This window comes from Tursiops truncatus, chromosome 10 (assembly GCF_011762595.2).
Source record: "Tursiops truncatus isolate mTurTru1 chromosome 10, mTurTru1.mat.Y, whole genome shotgun sequence".
Taxonomy (NCBI): Eukaryota; Metazoa; Chordata; class Mammalia; order Artiodactyla; family Delphinidae; genus Tursiops; species Tursiops truncatus.
In genome coordinates this window covers 22894291-22916936 of record NC_047043.1, presented here as the reverse complement: position 1 = coordinate 22916936, position 22646 = coordinate 22894291, and the positions used below count along the sequence as shown (strand labels likewise).

Sequence of the window (22646 nt, the reverse complement as noted above, 5' to 3'; positions counted from 1 at the left end):
TCTAGGCACGCGGGCTCCAGTAGTTGTGGCTCACAGGCTCTAGAGCGCAGGCTCAGTAGTTGTGGCGCACGGGCTTAGTTGCTTCGCAGCATGTGGGATCTTCCCAGACCAGGGCTCAAACCCGTATCCCCTGCAGTGGCAGTCAGATTCTTAACCACTAGACCACCAGGGAAGTCCCTATTCTTTTTTTTTTTTTTTTTTTTTTTGCGCCATTTCTTAGTTGCCGCATGCGGGATCTTTGTTGTGGCGGGCGGGATCTTCACTGCGGCGTGCGGGATCTTCGTTGCGGCATGCGAGATATAGTTCCCTGACCAGGGGTAGAACCTGGGCCCCCAGCATTGGGAGCGTGGAGTCTTAACCACTGGACCACCAGGGAAATCCCTTGGCTATTCGTTTTAAAAAATATATTTATGAAGGTATAATTGACAAAAAATAAACTGCACAGATTTAAAGGGTGGACTTCAATAAGTTTTGTCAAATGTATACACCCGTGAAACCATCATCACAATCCCATAAAGTTTTCTCTTGTTCTGTGTAATTCCCTTTCTCCTCCCCCTCCCCACCCCCATTCCCAAACAACCAGTCCTACTTACTGTCGCTATAGGTTAATAAGCATTTTCTAGACTTTGATATAAATGAAATCATAAGAAGGTACTTTGGGGGTAGATGGGATGTGGCTTCTTTCACTCTGGCTGTCCACTTTTAAGAGACACCATTCCGATAAAAGACAGTTCATCTCAGAGAATCCTGCCAAGAGCTCAAGTCACTTGCCTGTGCAGTGACTAGGTGTTATGAATTCTGGTTAGGCTATATAATTTCTCTACAAGATACTAAGTCTACTTTCTGCTTAATGGATCTCTCTTAACCAACAAGAATAATTTGCACTCTTAAGTTTTTGCCAGAATACATAACCTTGAACATCACTCCCTCCCTCCCAATTCTTATCAGAAACTCAGTTAAGTGAAACGAAGTCCATGTAGGATTCTTCGAAGAGTATGTATTTCCTCCAGTTCTGTAGATTGTGTAATTACATTCACTGCCCTGTGAATTTGGATTGCATTGCTTTAAACCTTTATAGAATCTCTTATAGGAACTTCCCTGGTGGCGCAGGGGACACAGGTTTGATCCCTGATCTGGGAAGATCCCACATGCCGCGGAGCAACTAAGCCCCTGTGCCACAACTCCTGAGCCTGCGCTCTAGACCCTGCGAGCCACAACTACTGAAGCCCGCGAGCCTAGAGCCCATGCTCGGTAACAAGAGAAGCCCCCGCAATAAGAAGCCCCAGCACTACAACCAAGAGTAGCCCCCGCTCGCCGCAACTAGAGAAAGCCCGCATGCAGCCAAAAATAAATAAATAAATAAATAAATTTATTTTTTAAAAAAAGAATCTCTTATAATGAATTGCGCTTTAGCATTATGCTGTCAGCTTGCAGGGACTCAATATGAGTTGGGTATAATGTTGAAGAATTTATAAATGAAATGGTACAATGTTTGGAATTTGTTTTAAAAGATACCCGGGGGGAAAATGTGGTCTGGGTAGATTAAATGAGTATGACCAAATTTTGTCAGTTGTTGAAGCTTTGCGACAGATACAAGAAGACTCACTATGCTCTTCTCATTACTTTTGTGTAGGTTTGAAAATTATCATTGTAAGCAGAGTTTTTTTTTTTTAACACAGCTCATCTCAGGACTTAATGAAGCTCAGGTTCTTTATGTCTTGGCACAGAAGGAATTCAGCGAGAGGCAAAGTGATAGGTAAGTAGATTTATTAATATTTTTTGTAAAGCATCTGCAGGAAAATGGGGCACGAGAGGATGGTCATGTCCCAGGTCTCAGGCAAGTTCCTGGGAAGGGCCGCCAAGTGAGGGTCCTTGGCTTCGGGCAGGAAAGAATTCAAGTACAGAGCCATAGTAAAGTGAAAGCAGGGGTACACATTCCATAGACAGAATGCGGTCTGTCTCAGGAGGTGCGCATGGCCCGGAAATATGGGGTGCTTAGTTTTTATGGGCTGGGTAATTTCATTGGCTAATGAGTGGGAGGAATATTCCAGCTATTTGGAGAAGGTGCAGGGATTTCCAGGAATTGGGCCACTCTTTGGCCTTTTATGGTTGGCCTTGGAACTGTCATAGCACCTCTGGGTGTGTCATTTTGTTGCCAAAAGTGGGGTCGGCTGGGCTGCTTGTCTCTCTAAAGCCAATACTAGAGGGGCAATGTTGATGGAAAGGAAAGTTTGCTTTATTTCGGAGGCTGACAACGAGGGCAGGGGGTTGAGGGGCAGACTCCGGCCCAAAGGCCAACCCCCTCCCCCATCAGTGGGCAAGAGCTTTTTTTTTTTTTTTAAGCTTTACTTTTTTGGTAACTTTTCTCTTTTTTTCTTGTTGGTTAGGTAATGGTCTATCTTAAGAAACTTTTCAACAAACCAGCTTTTGGATTTTGTTAATATTCTCTATTATATAAGTTGTTGTTCTCTATTTCATCTTAGTGTTTCATTCTTTCTTGCTTCTTTGAGTTTGTTCTGTTGGTCTAAGTATTGCTTTAGCCATGTCCAATTTCAGCCTGTTGTGTTTTCATTATCAGTCAGTTTTCAGTATCTTTTTTTTTTCTTTTCATTTATTTATTTGGTCTTGCTGGGTCTTAGTTGCGGCATGTGAACTCTTAGTTGCAGCATGCATGTGGGATCTAGTTCCCTGACCAGGGATCGAACCCCGGCCCCCTGCATTGGGAGCTTAGAGTCTTAACTGCTGCACTGCCAGGGAAGTCCCGGCAAGAGCTTTTATAGGCAGAGGGAGGGGGCTACATGCAGAAACAGCACAGTCAGCTCTGACAGTCATCTTGAAATTGGTCATGCGGTCGTCTAATCAGCGTCATCTTGATTTGTTTTAAATACAGTTAGCCTTCTGTTCCAGGGTGGGTTTGTTCCCATTTCTTTGAGGCCAGTTCTCGGAATTGTGGCCACTTATGTCATGGCTACAGTCTGGTCATTATGTAGTTAAATTCTTCTCCCTGGTGGGGTTTTCAGTATTTACAAGACAGCTCAAAGAATATGGCTCAGAATATTACCTATAGCCCTTGAGGAGGAACTAAAAGTCCTTGACTTTGCTTAATGACTAAACTAATATTGTTTTGTCCTGTTTGACTACTTTCCTTTGCTTCTTCATTTTTCTCACTTCTCTGATTAAACTTATTCTTTGGCTAAAGTTTTTCTACAGACAAAAGGCAGACTGAGGACATGGGGTAGGAGTGGGTGTGGGGGAAGGGCCATAGGGTCCTACTCCATTTAGCAGCCTAGTGTATTACAGTGAGCCTATAATGAGGCTCAAGGTCTACTGGAAGTTGAATCTTGCTGCCATCTTGGGCCTATTAGGTTCTAACCAATTTTTGTCATATCTTCAATGGCTATGTCATTCTTTTAAAGGTTGTGCTCTGTCCCCTTCCCTCCTGTCTCAACTACAGTATACTTTTGATGAGAAACTAAGGGTAATTTTAAGGCTTAAGTAAAATATTTATCTTAATCCAATGCCTAGCACCGAGTAATCACTTAGTAAACGACAGTCACTTATTGTATGATGATTTTATCAGAATTGATTTGTGTGTATTAGTAGCCTGACCTACTTGGAATTTGGAGGTTCCCTTTGATATTGGACTAAGAACAAAGGGGAAAAAATGTCTTCTTTTTGAGAGGTTAGTTATAGGAGGTTTTCTGGGAGCTGACTGGATATATAGAATTTCTGGAAGAAATTTTAAGGTTTCCAGAGTCCTGATCCAGAAGATGAAATTTTAGTATGAGATATTTTAACCAAGAATTCAAAGATAGCTTAATATTTTTAAATATATACAAATTTGTCACACCTGTAAGCCAAAGGAGATAAACCACATGATCATCTAGATTACTGATAGTTAATAAAATTGAACAAGTAATCCTATAAGTATATAAAAAAAGAATTCTTAGAACCTAAGAATAGAAAGATACTTCCTTATCATGCTTAAGAATCAACAAACAACATAACACATACTGAAACATTCCTATGATTAGGCAAATTTCCCACTATGGCCACTATCATTAACTATTATTTACACTTCCTAGGCAATCATATCCAATACAATAAGATAATATAAAATTAAAGAGCTTAAATATATATTGGATATATTGGAAAGGAGGAAAAGATCAAAGTATTCTTACTTGCAGACTTGATTATCTTCCTAAAAAATCAAAGAGTATCAACTGTAAAACTATTAAGGGCAGATACGTGGACAATTGCAAAATGACATATAAAAGCAATAGATTTTCTATTTATCAGCAACAGCCTGTTGGAATATATAATTAGAAAATTCACATTCACAATATTGATATAGAAAATACTTAAGAAACACACTCAAAAGAAACACATCCATTCACATCCCTGGAAAGAAGATTACAAATGTTTTTGAAGGACCATAAACATTAATGCAAATACCCCTAGTTCTTGAATGTGAATCCTCATTATTGTAAATATATCAATTTTCCCAAGTTATCTATGAATATAAGGCAATTACAATAATAATAGGATTTTTAATGTAATAAATGTTCAAGAGATTTTTTGGGAAAAAAAAAAAGAATGAAAGGGTATCAGACCTACTAGATGTTAAAATGTAATGGAAAGACCCAATAATTAAAATCAAGTGTTGCTGGTACTAAAACAGCTTAATCAATGAAACAGAACGTAAAGCCCAGAAAGAGACCTAAGTTGTATATAAGAATTTGGTATATAAAAATTGAGGGCTGGGCTTCCCTGGTGGCGCAGTGGTTGGGAGTCCGCCTGCCGATGCAGGGACACGGGTTCGTGCCCCGGTCCGGGAGGATCCCACGTGCCGCGGAGCAGCTGGGCCCGTGGGCCATGGCCGCTGGACCTGCGCGTCCGGAGCCTGTTGCTCCGCAACGGGAGAGGCCGCAGCGGTGAGAGGCCCGCGTACCGCAAAAAAAAAAAAAAAAAAAATTGATAAACGGAAACCTCAATTAAAATAGTCAGGAGGCCAGAAGGGGGAGCTCTCACACCCTGTGACAATAGCAAAGCCCAACAGGAAAAAGAAAGACTTCCTCTTCTTCCCGGCAAGAGCTCAGCCAATGAGAGGCTGTCACAACTCAACCAATGACAAGCCACTGTACTTTGAACTCTCAATTCCTCCAGTGGACTGTTTACTATAGCCCTCCCAACTTCCTTTTCCCCTTTTTAAAAGAGGTTTTCCTCTCCTTCCTGTGCAGGGACTTGCTCTCCTCTTGCTGTGGTTACAGGCTCTGAATTGCAATTTTTTGCTGATCCAGAGTAAACTTACTTTTGCTGGAGAAGTACCTGGCAGTCTGTTTTAGGTCAACAGGTGTACGGTAAAATACGCATTTCAAGCTAGAGGGAAAAGAAAGCTTTATTACATTACATAAATGATACATTGGTTCTAACCATATGAAATACATTAATGATTAGTATTGTCTCTCTCTACTCAAAATCAATTCCATATGAATATAAATGTGGAATATGTTTAATGTGGAATTGTACAAGGGAGGAAGCCAACTTTACTGTATGCTTCCTGGGTTAATCTTTAGTCTTGTTCCATCCCTAAGAGAAAGCAAAGGATAAGTAAATTGTGACAAATCTTTCGTTTTTGCATCTTGACATAGTCCTCAACTTCTCTCATCTTTTGTAATACTAATTCCTTTACAATGTCTGAGCCTTTATTACAACCAATTTCAGTTCCTACAGTAACTGGATGCTTGGATCCTATGCTTCCATGATAAGACACTGCACTTGGCTGATTTCTTTTCATAATGCACTTGCTAAATACCTAAGCTCTTGTGATAGATTTCTCAAGATATGTCAGGATTTCTCATCTCTATTTTATAATACAGTCATATCTCAGTAGCTGCAGGGGATTGGTTCCAGGACCCACAAGGAATACCAAAATCTGGCGATGCTCAAATCCCGTAGTCAGCTCTCTGTATTTGCCAGTTCCACATCTGCAAATTCAACCAACCTCTGGTGGTAAACATAGCACACGATCCGCAGTCGGTTGAATCCGCGGATGCAGAACTCGAAGATATGGAGGGCCAACTAAATTATATGTCCCTATTGTACAATAAAGAATTTGCCCTTTGTCCCTGGGTCCTGGAAAAGACCCCAATTCCTTGGCATTTCTTCAGTAATAGGAGTATCTTTATTATTCATGAGTCCCTTGGATCACACCTGAGTTCATGCCAATGAGATGACTTTGGATGAAAGGCTGGTCATCAGAAAAATCAACCATGTGATTAAAGGGTTGGGGCTTTGAGCCATGCCAACCTCCAGGGATGGAAGGGGACCTGGATATTGAATTCAATCATGGGGCCAATGATTCAATCAGTCATGCCTACAGAAGAAAACCCCGAACACTGAAGTTTGGTGGAGCTTCCTGGTTGGTGAGCACAAGGATGTGTGGGGAAGGTGATGCCCCCTGATTCCACAGGGAGAGCACATGGCAGCTCTGTGTTTAGGACCCTCCCAGGCTTTGCCCTATGTGTCTTTTCATTTGGCTGGTCCTCCTGATTTGTATCCTTTACTGTAATTGCAAGTATGACATTTTCCTGAGTTCTGTGAGTTGTTCTAGCAAATTATCAAACCTGAGGGGGTGTCATTGGAACTCCCCAGATGTGTAGCCATTTGGAGCAAGTGGCCAAACTTGTGACTGGCATCTGAAGTGAGGGTTGTCTTGTTGAGGACTGTGCCCTTAACCTGGGAGTCTAATGCTAACTCCGGGTGACTAGTGTCAGAATTGTGCTGCAGTATTCCAGTCATTTGTGTTATTTCCTTGTCAGGGCGTTGCTGGGATGCCCCCATCTGTGTGATCTCATAAAGGTTGGAGACAAAGGAAAGGCAGATTTACCCAAAGAAACAAATTCCAATGCTTTTTGTTACACATTCCTACATTTTTACAATTTCTTGCTTATTGATTCTCTGATTTTTGTTTCTCTGACTTTCCTAGATTATCTAGATTTTGGCAAATGCTAACAGTATAATTGCATAAGTTTAACCTATATGCCTTAAGGATACATTTCCTACTGCCTCCATTTTTTTCCGGAACTTCCTCCATTGTGTGTATGAGTGTGTGTGTGATATTCATTAACCTGAGTTTTCATCAGAAGTTTGCCATCTTGATGTTTCCTTTACCATGAACAAAACAATGAATGGATTCTGCGTAACAAATAAGCGAGTGACTATTGTACAATACAGATCCCCGCTAAAGGCTCAAATATACATTGCTTAAATGCTCTGAATTGGAGAGAACATTCTACTTTCCCATTTTTATTTTGTGCTGGGAAAAACTGCTCCTCCCCTAGGCTGTATGGAACTGAGCTACAAATGCCTAGTACTACCCACCTGCCAACAGATTTTCGTTGCTCTGGGGATTCTTATTATCACTGGGACATCCTATCTCTTTCACGCACTGCAGTACTTCTCAGCAATCGTCCCAGCCTGAGATAGTTCCTTTCTCAGTAGGGCTTCCTTTCTCGCCTCACAGGTGTCCTTTAGTTGATTCTCACCGTGGCTTTAGTTGACTGCTGGCTTCTTGCCACCTACCAGCCAGGACAGTGCAATGATGCAATTATCAGCCACATTTCCAATTTTATTTTAGCTCGTTCAGGAGCAAAGCGATCATAACCTCCAGCTCTTAGTGGGGGGTTTTAACTTCCTTATTTAATTTTATGGAAATGTTCATGAAAAGGAGCCAGGTCTGATCTATGTCCTCCTGATCAGAATTGAAGGCCACCCACCCTCTGCTACTGTATAATTATCTGCATTACATGAAAAAGGAAAGAATCTGTTTATATCCTGGAATCTTACTTCAAGGGGGTTCCCCTGATGGAAACTTGCTGAGTAATGCTTCTCTCCCAGGATGGCAGAGGACGGTGCTGACACCAGGTACCCTTATCATTGACATATGGCTTCATAGCATCTCCATCCCTCCTGCATTTCTTCTATTTGCCTGGTGTATAGTGTGGCCTCAGACATCCTGTTCCCTCCCAGACCCTCCAAGTCATCCTACAGATATTGAATATCAGACCAAAATGGAAACATTGTCTTTAATCTAAGTTTTCAAAATAGTCATTAATTCCGAGAAAGAAAAAGTTTATCTAAGTGGACTCTAGGTCTGATGCATCAGCATGAGAGGCTGACCCAGGCATTCTCAACTGAGTCCTCTGATGGGGTTTTTACACCCTGGCTATTACCCTTTGTATTAATTTTGTATGTCAACTTGCCTGGGATAAGAGATGCCCAGATACCGGCTACATTTCTGGGTGTGTGTTTCTAGGAGATATTAGCATTTGAATCAGTAGACTCAGTAAAGCAAATTGCCCTCCCCAATATTGGTAGGCATTATCCAATCTATTGAGGGCCTGAATAGAATGAAAAGAAGGAGGAGGGGCAAATTCATTCTCTGTTTGATCTGGGACATCCGTCTTCTCCTGCCCTTAGACACCTGCACTCCTGGTTCTTGGGCCTCCAGACTCAGACCAAATTACATCACCAGCTTTCCTGGTTCTCCAGCTGCAGACAGCAAATCATGGGACTTCTCAGCCTCCATAACTGTGCCATACATATATATATATATATATACACCAATACAGAATATATAGAGAGAATATACATATTTCTGTTTCTCTGGAACAGAGAATCCTGACTACTACACTCCTGAATCAGGTCATGTTATCTTAATGCCCACCACACACCCACAGCCCTGCGCAATCATCAGAAACTCCTGTCACTCTGGAGGAAAAGACGGAAATTCAGACTTATTAATCTGCTATAAAAGACTCCTTTAAAATATATACATGGCATCTCATCTCCAAAGTGAAAACAGCTCCTCCATTCCAGACAGGTGAGCCTTCTGCTGCTCACCACCTCCCGGCCTCCAAATTCTCCTGCTCCAGCCGCTTCGGGCTCACCCCCACCCCCAGCCATGCATAAACTGCTGTGGGGAATCAGTTCTGCCTTGTATTTTAACGCTAATTGATTAGAGTTCTTTATATCATATATAAGACAACTTTTTTTTTTTTTTTTTACAATAAGGAATTCATTTAAATGAACAAATCTTGTGACCAGTCGGAGGAGTAGGCCAAACAAGAGAGGAAGCAGCCTCTCTACTGCCAATGCCTTGGCTGAAAGGTACCCCAGCATAATAGGGTTCATTTGTATCCTAAACAATACAACAGAGAGCCTACTGGAGGGGGATGGAGTCTACCAAAGACATGGCTGTGATGGAGGCCTTTCTTTTCCTTTTAATATTTCAACTTTTATTCAAGAAGGCTTGGACTTTCTGTTTACAAAATATTTTAATTTTGTTTTATTAAATATTAAATAAATGCAAATATTTATACAAATATTTCATAAAAGATATTTAAGCTTAGAAAGTAATGATACAAAGAGTGACAAAATAACATTATTTTTTTTTAACCTGAGGTCAATTCCATCTAAAACAATTCAAGCCACCTGTAGCTATTGATTTTATTGCAATAACCAACAGAGACCATGGTTACTCAACCTACCACCCCTGGCAGAAATCTTTCATAACTGTGATGATAGTGAAGGAAATATAAAAACGGCCAACCTCTTGAAAAGATGGAGCTAATTAAGGGGTCTGATGTGAAAGAAAAGTCTGAGGATGTTCTTAGGGAAATGCAGGAAGGAGAATTAGTCCAAGTGCATACATGTTAAGCTTACATGAATCTTTCATCGGTTGGGAAAAATTCAAAAGTTTGACATCCCACTGTGTGAGTGAGGCCAGGAAGAAACAGACGCCTCCATATATCGCTAGCAACAGTGCAAACAGCACAATCCTGTGCGGCAGAACCTACAGTATGTACCAGAATTAGAAATGCATTTACCCTTCGACCCAGAAGACCCCTTCTGGGAATCCATCCCATAGATTTGCCCACACAAACGTAAACTTGCTTAGGTATAAGATTATTCATTGTGGCATTATCTGTAATAATAACTAACCAAAAACAACCCAAGTGTTTAGCAATGGGGGACTTATTAAACAGCCAACTCTGGTATATCTACCAATGGAATACTGTCAAAAAAACAGAGGAAGAGTTTTATGTGCTCTGGCATGGAAGGATATCCAGAGTAAGTAGTTAAAATTTTAAGAGGAAGGAGCAGAACATGTATAATATGCTTTTTTGAGTAAGAAAGGAAAAAATAAAGGTACATTTGCATAAAGAAACATCAGAAGGATAAATACATCACTATTATTATTATTATTTTTTTGCGATACGCGGGCCTCTCACTGTTGTGGCCTCTCCGGTTGCTGAGCACAGGCTCCAGACGTGCAGGCTCAGTGTCTAGGGCTCATGGGCCCAGCCGCTCTGCGGCATGTGGGATCTTCCCAGACCGGGGCACGAACCTGTGTCCCCTGCCTCGGCAGGCGGACTCTCAACCACTGCGCCACCAGGGAAGCCCCACTTCACTATTCTAATAAAAATGGTTACTTTCAGGGGCAAAGTGAGAGAAAACAGAGGGTGGGAACGGAGTGAGAGTGACATTTCTCATGTACCTTTTGATGTAATTTTCATTTTAAACTATATAAATGTAATAGCTACTAAAAAGATTAGAAATTTTAAAAATCCATACATGATTTGTTAAAATCAAAGAATACAGAGAGCAGATATTCAGTAAGTGAGAAATAAAGAACATGCGTCAACAATATTTGGGGTTTATTTTTCTGAGCAAGCCCCTCCTCTGTTTCCATGCCCTTCTTTTTATTTAAAAAGAAAAAAAAATCCAAACCTTGGAGATATTTCACGAAAATCCTGCCAAGGAAAATACCAACAGTTCAATGGGCACGGGAGCCCACAATGCAATAAAGAGAAAGCCATTAAATGTTCCGGATGGCTTGAGAAGCATGTTACATTTATTATTTTGGGTTATAAAATGTGCATGAAATATCACATTCCTTATTTTTTTCTCAATTAAATGGAATCTGCTCTGTGTCCCAAACTGCCAGACTGGAAGGAAATTGAGCCCTGGTCATTAGTGGGGTTCCCTCCTCCCTTCATGAGACTATAAACTCTCAGGGGTTTATGCAGTGCCAGAAAAGCTGAGAGCAAGACAGGTCCTTACTAACTAGTGGTAGCTGTCAGCTCAGGCTGCTGTAACAGAATACCACAGACTAGGTGGCTTCAACAACAAACATCTCTTTATCACAGTTCTGGAGGCTGGGAAGTCCAAGATCGGGTGCTGGTAGATTCAGTGTCTGGTAAGAGTTCTCTTCATGGTTTGCAGATGACCCCCTTCTCACTGTGTCCTCACAAGATGGTGGGTGGCGGCGGGGGGGACACACCTCTGGTCTCTTCTTCTTCTTTTAAGGGCTCCACCCTCATGACCTCATCTAAACTTAATTACCTCCCATCCATTACAATACCATTGCATTGGGGTTTCAGGTTTCAATATATGACTTTGAGGGTGACACAAACATTCAGTCCATAGCAGCAGCCATTGTTTCTGTTGCTGACGCTGATTTCAGAGGCTGCTGTCAACCCTGGAGGCCTCTGGGTCAGGCCCAGCACTGCCCCTTACAGATGTCCATATCACTGACTGCAGAGTCTCCCCTGGGGACCCTGGCCTATATGGCCCAGCCTAGGAGAAACCATGCCTATCCTCTCTGGGCATTTGCTAGCAGTTGTTCAGCCTGGGTGTGCTCTGAGCAAAAATTAGGGGCCTGGGTCTCTACTACTCACTGGCGGGAGGGCACCAAATTTCCAGATCTCAGAGATTCTCAGTCTCTGCTCAGCACATGCTCACAGCCCACTTCTGTCTCTCTTAGCCTAGGTGTTTGCACATAATCCAAATGCCAACACTCACCCACTCTCTCCATACCCAAAACAGAAGCTCAGAATTGAGAACAAGAGCTTCATAACTTTCTCAGTGAGGGAAATATACATAGAGCAACAAAAACAGAACAAAAAAATAATTCCACAATAAATTATCTTGCCACAAGCCTGGCAGCTAAAAGAATTCTAATGGAATGAAGAGCTGTCAAATGCCATAGCCACACTGGCAAAGTGAGTCAAGGAGATGGATTCTTACAGAGCCAAGGACACAAAGGCTGTGGTCCAGGTAGAAATTCAAATGTTCCAGTTACCTATTGCTTCATAACTACTCCAAACCTAGTGGCTTAAAACAGCAATCATTGCCTCATATCTCATGATTTTATCTGTCATTTCAGCAGTTCTACTCCTATCAGTGTCTACTGGGGTCACACTCAGTTGGCAGAGGGGCTGGTCCAAAGTGTCCAAGACAGCTTTCCTCACATTTCTGTCTCCTTGGTGGGGATAACCAGGCTCTGCTTATGGTGACCACAGTGCTGGGCATGGCTGCTCCAGCATGCAGCCTCAAGGGAATTTGGACTTCCTGCATGGCGGCTCATGGCTCCCAGAGAGTGTTCCAAGAGACAGGAAGTGGAAGTTGCCTAGGTCTGGAAACTGGCTCAGCATCACCTCCACCAATTTTTGTTGATCAAAAAGCCACAGAACCCACCCAGATTCAAGGAGACCCCACTTCTCAGTGGGAGAAGTGACCAAAAGGGTTTGTGACCATCTTTATTTAATCTCTAGCAGTGGATAGAATTAGTCCCCTTCCTCCAGGTGAGTCCAGGTGAGTTGAGACCTGCCGCAGCAATGGCACCAGTGAAACTGGGGGCTCTGGAGATGATACCAAGAAGACCTCAGACTCGATCAGCAGTGTCTGCCAGGTTGATGTGAGCAGCCCACAGGTCTTGCCTCTGGCTTTACAGATGCTGATGCTCATATACAAGAGTCCAGCTAGTATTTTATGAAGGAGGCAGCAAATTGGGAGCTCACAGTAACACAAACCCCATCTAATCCCTTTTAGTTTTTGCAGGAGCTGAAAAATGCATGAGATAAATTTAGGATGCCATGAAACAGTTGATCAAAGAAAAATATTGATTCACAGAAGATGTCAGGAATGAAGGAGCTGAAAGTCCTTCATGATTTAAATTCTGCCCTGCCTCCCCTCCTCTTGATAAGACAAGAGCAAAGATCCTATGAGGAAGGCATGGAGCACCGTGGGCACTGAAATAATAGTAGACCATTCCCATCTCCTCACTCCATTCTGTAGTCTCATTTTTTGCACTTAAATCTCAAAAAATGTTTTACACAAATATAACATCCATACAGAAAGGCACACAAATCCCAATGAACTTTCACACAGAGCACATCTGTGCAAACAGCACCTAGATTAAGGAACAGAACATTCTCAGGATGCCAGGGGCCTCCCTCATGTCCCCTTTTAGTCACTACCCGCCCCTAAGGGTAAGCACTCTCCTGACCTCTGGAGTTGGGCTTTTTATAGATGTAATGGTACCCTGTGTGCCCTTGTGGGTCTGGCTTCTTCCACTCAACTTCTTGTCTGCAGCTTCACTGCATTGTCACATGGGGCTGTAGGATGGTTTGTTTTCTTCACCGAGAAGTGTCCCACTGCATGAATCTGCTACAACTTTCCCTCCCGCCCTCCTGCGGAAGGGTATTGGGGTGGTTTCCAGTGTAGGCTGCAGCGTGCTCCCTGGGGGATGTGGTGCATCTGTGTGGGGTGCAATCTGGACGCCCCCCATCTCCTGCCTCTGGCTGAGGCACAGGACTTCGCTGTGAGGTGACCGAGGCCCCGCCTTGCTGACAGCTCGTGCTGACATGGTGCTTCCTTCTCAGGGGCTACAGGCCCAAAGAAGCACGACAGAGGTCTCCCTCTGACGCCACAAACCTTTCTGCCATTTCTGCCCCTTCCCCAGGGCTCAGCCCAAGGACCCCCGTCCTCTAGGACCCACAAATGTCCACAGCCTCAGTGAGTCCCCTCCGCCCTCCAGTCCAAGGGAAGCCCTTCGCATCGGGTTAAGAAGGTGGCTCTTAGTGTCTAGGTGCCGGGCTTATGTCATGAATCCATTCATTTCCCTCAGGGGACTAGGGTTTGAAACTTAGGAGCCAGAGAGGACCAGCAGGCCATACCTCTCACCCTCTCTCTCCACTTCGATCCCTCCTTTCTCCCATCTCTTACCTACAACGTGGGCAGCACTATGTTGAACATGGTTCTTTTTCTAGAAGGGCCTGGCATTTTCTCAGCCTGCACCAGAGAATAATAAGGCCCCCAAGACCCTGAAATTCCTTCCAACTTACTTGATGGCCTCTAATGGCAACACCCTCCAGTGTTGTGACCCAGGCAGGGAGCATGAGGTGCTCCACAGGGAGCTTTACAGTGGTGTTTGTGGCATTCAAGCTGGAAAGGCCCCCTTGGCCTCACCTTTCCCCCTCAGCCTCTCTGCCTCACCCCGCTCCTCAGTCTCCCTCCTGTGGACCCGAAGCTTGGTCAGCACCGCCCTCCTCAGATGCGGCCACACTCTCTCCTCACCCGGCAGTGTCTTCCCTGAGCCTCCTTGAACCACTTGCAGCCCCACCTCCCATGTCCAGAGCACCCAAAGGGAACAGGAAGGATTTGCTGGCAGCCCGGCCTCTCCATCCTAGTGGAGGTACCTGCTGGAGGACGGTGCAGCCAATCTAGACGCCCCACACACAGACGCCACCTCTGTGCCCCTCTCCGCCCGCTGCCTGGGCCTCTGAAGCTTCAGGACAATCTCAGGACCTTGGTTGCCAGGTGAGGTGGACAGAGTGGCATCTGGGGAGTGAAGACACACATTACCCCTCCCGTTTCTCCCCAACCCCACACTGTGATTGTGACTACAGTGTTACATAACTACATCTGAAGCAAGACAGAACCTGAACCGTGGCAGGAGATGAGGTTGACTACATAAATTGCGAAAATGGAGGCATGATTCAATCCGTAAACTAAGTCATGTGTGTAGACACCAACATTCTGGAGGCTGAGCGCAGACCCAGACGCCCAAGATGTAGAGAGGGCTCCCCCTGGTGGCACTCCCAGAGGTTCCCCACGGAGCTGCAAGTCCCAGCTCAGGCCCAGAGCCCAAGCACAACCTGCTGTCTCAGGCTGGATTGGCAGACTTCAGTTGCTGCAGGGCCAAGTTAGGACTCGTGGCATTCTCTGTCCTGAGGTGACACCCCGTCCCAGGAAGAAAGGGTTTCTGGGGCAAACTTGCACGGGCACCTCAGGAGACGGTCTGGCCAAGCGGGGAGCCCAGTGTGTCTGGTGCTAGGGAAGCCTGCCCGTGTCTGCTCCTCAGCCCCACTGGGCCTGATCACAGGCCGAGCCTTTGGAAAGGGAGCCAGGGCCTCTGGGTGGGGCAGAGGCTGCTTCTCCCTACCCCTGAATTCATAGCCAAGAGAGCACTCAAGCCGCAGATCTGGTTCTGTTTATATCGCAAAAGAGGCACCACTTTGTACGCAGCTCCGTGTTTAGATCACCGTGCCCATGGCACTGAGAAATATTCTGGTGCAGCAGGAGAGGGGGCAGGAGCTGGGGCCATGTATTTGCCCTGCCTGCAGGCAGGGGTGCGTGTGGAATGTTGGACGAATTACTCATGGGGTCCTAAGGACATGGTGCATAATGCCCCAGATGCATCCTGGCTACCATATACACCAATATGTTGTGCAGGGATCCTACCACAGCTGAAACTTCTGGTTGTCCATCTAGGGACCATGTCAAGCCACCAATGTTTGCTCTCATATACTCCCTGGTACTGGATCTACCCTGGCTTGAGACCCCTGATGACATGGTGGCATGGAGCTCTCAAAGAGAAACCTTCCTCCTGTTCCAGAGCAGCTACCCCAGGGCTCCTCTGATGCGCCCTCACATTGGGTGGGGGACAGTAGCACTTCCTCCACTCTCATCTCAGGTAATGGCTGTAGAGCCTCCTACCTGATCCAGCCTCAAGAAATCTATCAGGACGTGATTGGAGGAACTTGTGAGAATGGCTTCCTAACTCATAGCAGAGAGCTACAATGAATGCTTGTACATAAAGACACAGGCACACGACTGAAACAGAATAGACAGCCTGAGGCTTCCCGTACAAAGCAATGGTGGATAAACTATTAGAGAAAATACAAAAGCCATATTCAACAAGTGGAGAATATCCCCATGGATATTCCCAAAAATTGAATATAAATGCAAAAGATGAACAGGGCTGATGCTGTGGCCTTTTGGAGTCTGGATACAGTCAAAGGCAGCTGCTAATTCAAGTCCTGTTGAATGATGAGAAAGAATTGAATTGCCCGCTTGAGGTGGGGGAACAGAGTCATCAATTCAGGTAAAAAATCCAGGAGCTGTGACTGGCCTCTCCCCACCTTCTTCAAGAAAATAGATTGAAATAAATTGCTGCTGACTTTGCCTGGGACTGTGGCCTATGGAGCAAATGGCACAACACATGACCTTAACCCAGCCTCTTCTGTCATGGGGCTGGACCTGAGTCATCCTCAGGGTCAGGCCAGGGCAGGGGCCCTGGCTGCCATATAAGACCTCACTCTGGACAGGGCTCCGAGGAGGGCAACTGCTCAGTCACTGGACAGGGAGGAGTGAGGAACCAGAGAAGAGAGATAGAAAACCTGGAAATGACCTGGAAACTAAAATTCCAAAATACACAAAAACTAACACTGAGGAAGGGAGTCAGCAACATCAACTCTCCAGAGACAGATTCATGCCAGGTGAAGTGAAAAGAATGTGAAAACCAGAAAGAGACTTCAGCATCCTCAGAGCGATGATTGAACATATAATGTTCATTAAAAAAACAAGCAGTTAGGAAATAAAGACCAGTAGAAAGATACCATCACAAAACAATGGGACAAAAAATATAATTCAATAAATAGTTTGAGATAAATGTTTGGAAAATACATACATATGTAAAACATATATTAAAAATTTTTGTTTTTCTATTATCTGCGTGGGTTTTCTCTAGTTGCCGCAAGTGGGCTTCTCGTCGAGGTGGCTTCTGATTGCTGTGGAGCGTGGACTCTAGGCACTCGGGCTTTAGTAGTTGTGGCACGCGGGCTTAGTAGTTGTGGCTCATGGGCTCTAGAGCACAGGCTCAGTAGTTGTGGCACACGGGCTTAGTTGCTCCGCGGCATGTGGGATCTTCCCAGACCAGGGATCGAACACATGTCCCCTGCATTGGCAGGTGGATTCTTAACAACTGCGCCACCAGGGAAGTCCCCATTTCCTGGGTTTTAATGTCCTCGTTTTGTTATAAAGTGGAAGAGTTGGACTGAGGTGGGGTCCCCATTCCATGGGAAGGCAACATGGTATGTGAGGAAAGAACACAGGCCTTAGGTATTCTCTCCAGAGTCATCTTCCACTCCTTCACCCTTACATCAGTCCTTCTTGCCTGGAAATCTGTCTCCTATCTGTCCCCACATGCCCTTGGCAGCTGTCTTCATTCAAACGTTCATCACCACTCACTGGGACAGTTTCAGTAGCCTCCCAGCTATTTTTCCAGACACCAATCTTGTAATAGGAAAGAACCTTTGTATTCTCTTACAAGTTAATCACTAAAGGGATGTTGCCTACGAGCTTAAATTATGCCTACGAGCTTAAATTATACACAATGGCCCATCTCTGGGAACTCTGCCTCCCAGGTAAGCTAAAATACCTTAAAATATCTTTGTTTACCTCATAGGAAACATCCTGATCTGATCCACCTGTGAATGGCTACAGGAAGGACGAAGTTAACACATCCCCACCCTCCCTACCCCCCACTCCACCCCCCAAGTCTGGCTGGAACCAGGACTTAACTCCCTCCCCTTTTAGTATAAAAGAAGCCTGAATTCTAATTCTGGTAAGGTGGTTCTTTGGGACACCAGTCCGCCATCTTCTCGGTCTGCTGGCTTTCTTTTTTTTTTTTTTTTTTTGTGGTACGCGGGCCCTCTCACTGTTGTGGCCTCTCCCTTTGCAGAGCACAGGCTCCTGACGCGCAGGCTTAGCGGCCATGGCTCACGGGCCCAGCCGCGCTGCGGCATGTGGGATCTTCCCGGACCGGGGCACGAACCCGTGTCCCCTGCATCGGCAGGTGGACTCTCAACCACTGCGCCACCCGGGAAGCCCCTGGCTTTTTTTATAAAGTTGCTATTCCTTGCCCCAGCAACTCATCTCTCAATTTATTAGCCTGTTGTGCAGCAAGCAGTAGGACTCAGTAACAGTCTTTTGTTGTTGTTGTTGTTGAAGTATAGTTGATTTACAATGTTGTGGCAGTCTCTGCTGTACAGTAAAGTGACTCAGTTATACACATAGAGACATTCTTTTTTTATTCTTTTCCATTATGGTTTATCACAGGATATTGAATATAGTTCCCTGTGTTATACAGTAGGACCTTGTTGTTTATACACGGTAACAATCTTGATCCTCCCCAACCCACACTGGCACTGCCTCTGGTAGCATCCTTCACTGTGGATGAAATTTCTGGCTTCATTACAAGGGTGTGTTTGCTCTGCCTTATACACCATTTTATCAGGTCATCAAGATCTTAGCAATTGCCAGGGAGCAATTTACATTTTTGCAACATTGTTCCCAATAAGCTGCTTTCTCCTCCTGTCTTCAGCAAACCCTCTGTGTTTTCCTTTGTATAAGAAATGAGCCAATGGGAGTTCCCTGGTGGTCTAGCAGTTAGGATCTGGTGCTTTCACTGCTATGGCCCAGGTTCAATCCCTGGTCAGGGATCTGAGATCCCGCAAACCGTGTGGCGCAGCTAAAATTAAAAAAAAAAAAGAAAAAGAAAGAAATGAGCCAGGATGTTATGCTGCAGGTTTGCCATTTTGACTAATTCCTCACAATCAGCAGAGTTCTAAAGGAATTCTGCTTTTGCTGGATGTTGTGTCTCTGTCCACACATCTGGGCATTGGGTGTTCTAGGGCCTCAGTCAAAACACCTTCCTGGGTTTTCCACCTTGTCCTTGTGGGGTTAAAAAACAAACTTAGAAAGCTCCTTGAAGGGGAATTCCCTGCGGTCTAGTGATTAGGACTCGGTGCTTTCACTGCTGGGGCCCAGGTTCGATCCCTGGTCGGGGAACTAAGATCCCAAATGCTGCGCAGTGCGGCCAAATAAAACAAAATTAAAAACGGAAACAAACAAAAAAACTCCCTGAAGGCTGGAACTCTGTAGCATTTACTGTTTATTCCCAACCCCTACATAGTGCCTGGCATACTTATCAAATGACTCCATCCATCTAAGATAAATATTAGAAAAAGTCCTTTAAAATTCCCCAGGGTCAAAAGTGTACAGAAGCACAAAACAAGCACTGAATGTTCTTACTTTTCTCAGTTCCCTCTTCCCATAATCGCTCTCACGTCCCCTCCTCCCACCTCCTCAGCTTCAAAAACCCACAGCAGATTCTTGGGCACCCGTTACCTCGGACTCCATACCCCACAAGCGCCAGAGTATATACAGATGCAACTAAAGGGACAGCCTAATCATCAGGGATCAACTCTAGTTGTCATCAGACTCCCACGGGACAGATGCCCAGACCAGATTGAGGTTCCATTGCTGGGGGAGAGGGGGATAATGGAGTTTGAAGCGCAATCAGCTCTGCCTCCCAGAGTATGTCGAGATCCACGGCCAGATGATGAGATGGACGAGGCTGCTGAGAAAGGACGTTCCGAGTAGACTTAGACGAGGAGGAGGTATTTCTGAGTAATTCCCCATTTGAACTTCGGGCTCCTGCATGACTTGTTCTGTTCCCGTGGGTCACATGAGGCTGACATGAGAGACTGGGCTGTTTCACTTGCCCTAGGCCACAAAACAAGAACTCATGCCATTTCCTAAGTCCAAGCCTGGGTCCTTTCCACTACCTATACATTTGCAAATCATGCTCAACAGATCCTTGGAGAACCACAGAGGCACCTGAGGGGCTCTTACGAGTATCTGGGTGGATGCACTGTGGGGAGGGCTCATCTCCTTCACCCTCTTCACCCAGAGAAGCTCCACCTTCACGTTTTTGTTATACAGCGAGCTTCTCTATGAGACTTAATTTGATACACAGGTTAACCTGTCACTTTTTAAAAACCAGGCTGCTCTATAACTATTCTGTACTTTCCTTATTTATTGAGCATTTTACGATCAGATTATTTCATACATTCACAGGTTCTCCAAGTTGGAAGTTGTGGCTAGTACACAGGGGCTCCAGAAACAGCTCATCCCACTTTGGTGCTAGCATCAGAAGATGCCACTCTCTAAAATAGAACTAAGATGAGGGAGGCTGAGGTCAGACACCTGCAGAGGTGACTTGGAAATGAGTGTGAACTAGGCTGGGATGTTCCTCACCACTCAGTGGAGCACAGCATAGGCTGTACCGCATGTGAGCTCGGCTGGATCTCACTCACGGCAGCACACGGGGAGCTGGTTTTTTAATAGAAGGTGTTGGTCTGAAGAGAAGAATAGAATGTGTCTGTCTTCAGATTACTTTCATTCAGTAGTCCGACATTGACTAGATGGAGGAAAGAAGGAAGTGGGGGACGGCAGTGGTCACAGATCTCTGGCTTTCAGAATAAGCAGGGGCGAAATCTACTGACCTCCATACAGGAGAGAATGCTGAAGCCAGCCCACAGGGAGCCTTTGGATGCATTTTAAAGACTCCTCCTCTGAGTGAATTAAATAGGAAAAGGCACGTCCTCTGGGCACAAGCAGATGATAAGCATACACGCTTGGCAACGAAGAGCACATTTTTCATAAACTAGAAAAAAAAGGCCCCTTCCTCTGGGCAAACAGCCCTTGCACTATGCTGTGGTGAGAGGCCAAGGGAGCTGAGCACAAACTGGAATTCAGCCCTCCTCATCACCTTTGTGAGCTCATAGGCAGGGCCCTAGGCGCCAACTCTCCCTGCTCCTCCAGTTACCTGTTGGGGTACATAAGCCTGCATTCTACACATGAAAGCATTTTCAGTTCCAGACATCGGCAGCCTCGGAAGGGAGGAGGAAGGGGTGTGGAGAGGCTGCCACCCTCTTCTTTTTTGTGATGTGTGGACACAGGTTCATGTACACACACAGGCACACATGCGCACTTGTGCGCACATATGCAGTCAGGGACCTGTAGGGTAGAGCTTAAGCCACTGAATGTTTCAGTAAGAATAATGGTGCCTAAAAAATAGAATAGTTGACAGATTTGGGGGAGGGGGTTCTTACTACTCACAGTTCCTGGAATTATGTGTAATTACGTCTTAGAAACCCAACAAATAATCAGTAAGTATAGAATTAAGGAATCACAGTGTGGTGAAGTTCAAGGAAGCTGATGTTACTCATAAGAGTAAATAAAGTAGAAAGTCCAGGGCCTAGGGTCACGGTGAAGAGCCCCGTGATCTCTGGAGCCCCAGGCATTCAGAGAGGGCAGCTTGCAGAGACCTGATATGCATTCTCCCATTCCTCCTTCTAACAGAACTCCAGTTTTATTTCGCTTATCCATATTCCTCTGCTTTAAACAAATTTTTTTTTCTCAATGTCCCGTCCAGGTAGGAGTGACGGCATGACACAGTTCTGGCCAAGGGGGTGTCAGCCTAAGTCACTAAGTGGACTTGCAGAAGAGTTCTTTTCTGAAGCCAACTCTCTGGTCTTGGGTCCCCTTTTCTCCTTCACTATCCCACTTCTTCCTGCCAGAAACATAAACGTGGTAGTCTGAGTTCTAGCAGTCACCCTGAGAGCACTGATTCATTTACTCAACAAATACATGCTATTCTCCATGCTGGGGTTTCAGGGTGAAGAAAACAGACAATGACCCCTATGCTCAAGGAGCTTACAGATCATAAACAAATAGATACATAGTATGTCAGAATGTGGTAAGTGTCAAGGAGGAAAATAAATTAAGAAATGAGGAACTAGATGCAGGACAGAGTCAGCCCTATAGATGATGGCTCAGGAGGCTAGAGGGAGCCAGGTTCCCATTAGGAGCCCTGTTCTCACCTTGAGAGTTATTTTAAATGCAGAAAAATTGAACCCTTAATTCGTTTATGTCACTGTTTTTCAGGTTTCTAATACTACCCTCTGAATGCCATCCCCCAGCCGATAATGACCCTAAAAGAAAGCTGTGTTTGGCCAGGCTCCGTGAGTTTCTCAGATTTCATCCATATGAATAGGTTGTTAGCTGATGACACAAACAGCAAGACAAGTGATAGATTCTTTTTTTTTTTTTAATTGAAGTATACTTGATTTACAGTGTTGTGCCAGATAGATTCTTGATAAAGTAACTTCTCTCATCTTCTACGTACACACACGAAATACTATTGCAAAAATGCGATGACTTTCCACAGACCGTTTCTGAAGACTGAGGATTGGAACAGTTTCAGTAGTGGTCCTGAAGTTATTTAACCTTACAGCAGTTCATTAAATACTAATCTTCATATGAACAAAAGGTGGGAGGAGGGAGAAAGAAGGGGTGAGAGGGAGAGAAAGCGGGAGGGAGACCTGAGCCTTTGTCTCTAGCAAAAGTTGTAAACTCAGCCCCCACGGGGTCGGAGCAGGAAATGTGAATGACATCATAGCATGCTGGGGGTGAGAAAACCAAGACTCTTGCTGTTTCTTTGTTTTCCAGCTTTGGAGTAAACATGTGGGTAGGGACTAAAATTTTTCTACTAGAGGAAAAACAGCTGATCAGGCTAAATAATAAATGCCAGTTGACATTTTCCCAGTGTTAGGGAAGCCAGGGGACACCGACCGAGTAGACTCTAGTGACCTGAGAGGGACAGCTAC

At 44.8% G+C, this 22646-nt stretch overlaps 1 long non-coding RNA gene across 4 annotated transcripts in view; it reads left to right on the top strand.

Annotated features, from left to right (window-relative positions):
• Positions 1–22646, top strand: part of LOC117313804 (uncharacterized) — a 93538-nt gene that overhangs the window by 45793 nt on the left and 25099 nt on the right. For 3 of the 4 annotated variants that reach the window (XR_012323969.1, XR_004528388.2, XR_012323970.1), the window contains one exon: positions 1680–1756. This is a non-coding gene — a long non-coding RNA (uncharacterized lncRNA). Of the gene's footprint in view, positions 1–1679; positions 1757–21924; positions 22002–22646 lie in introns of all 4 variants that reach the window. The other variant, XR_012323971.1, reaches the window with a different exon arrangement.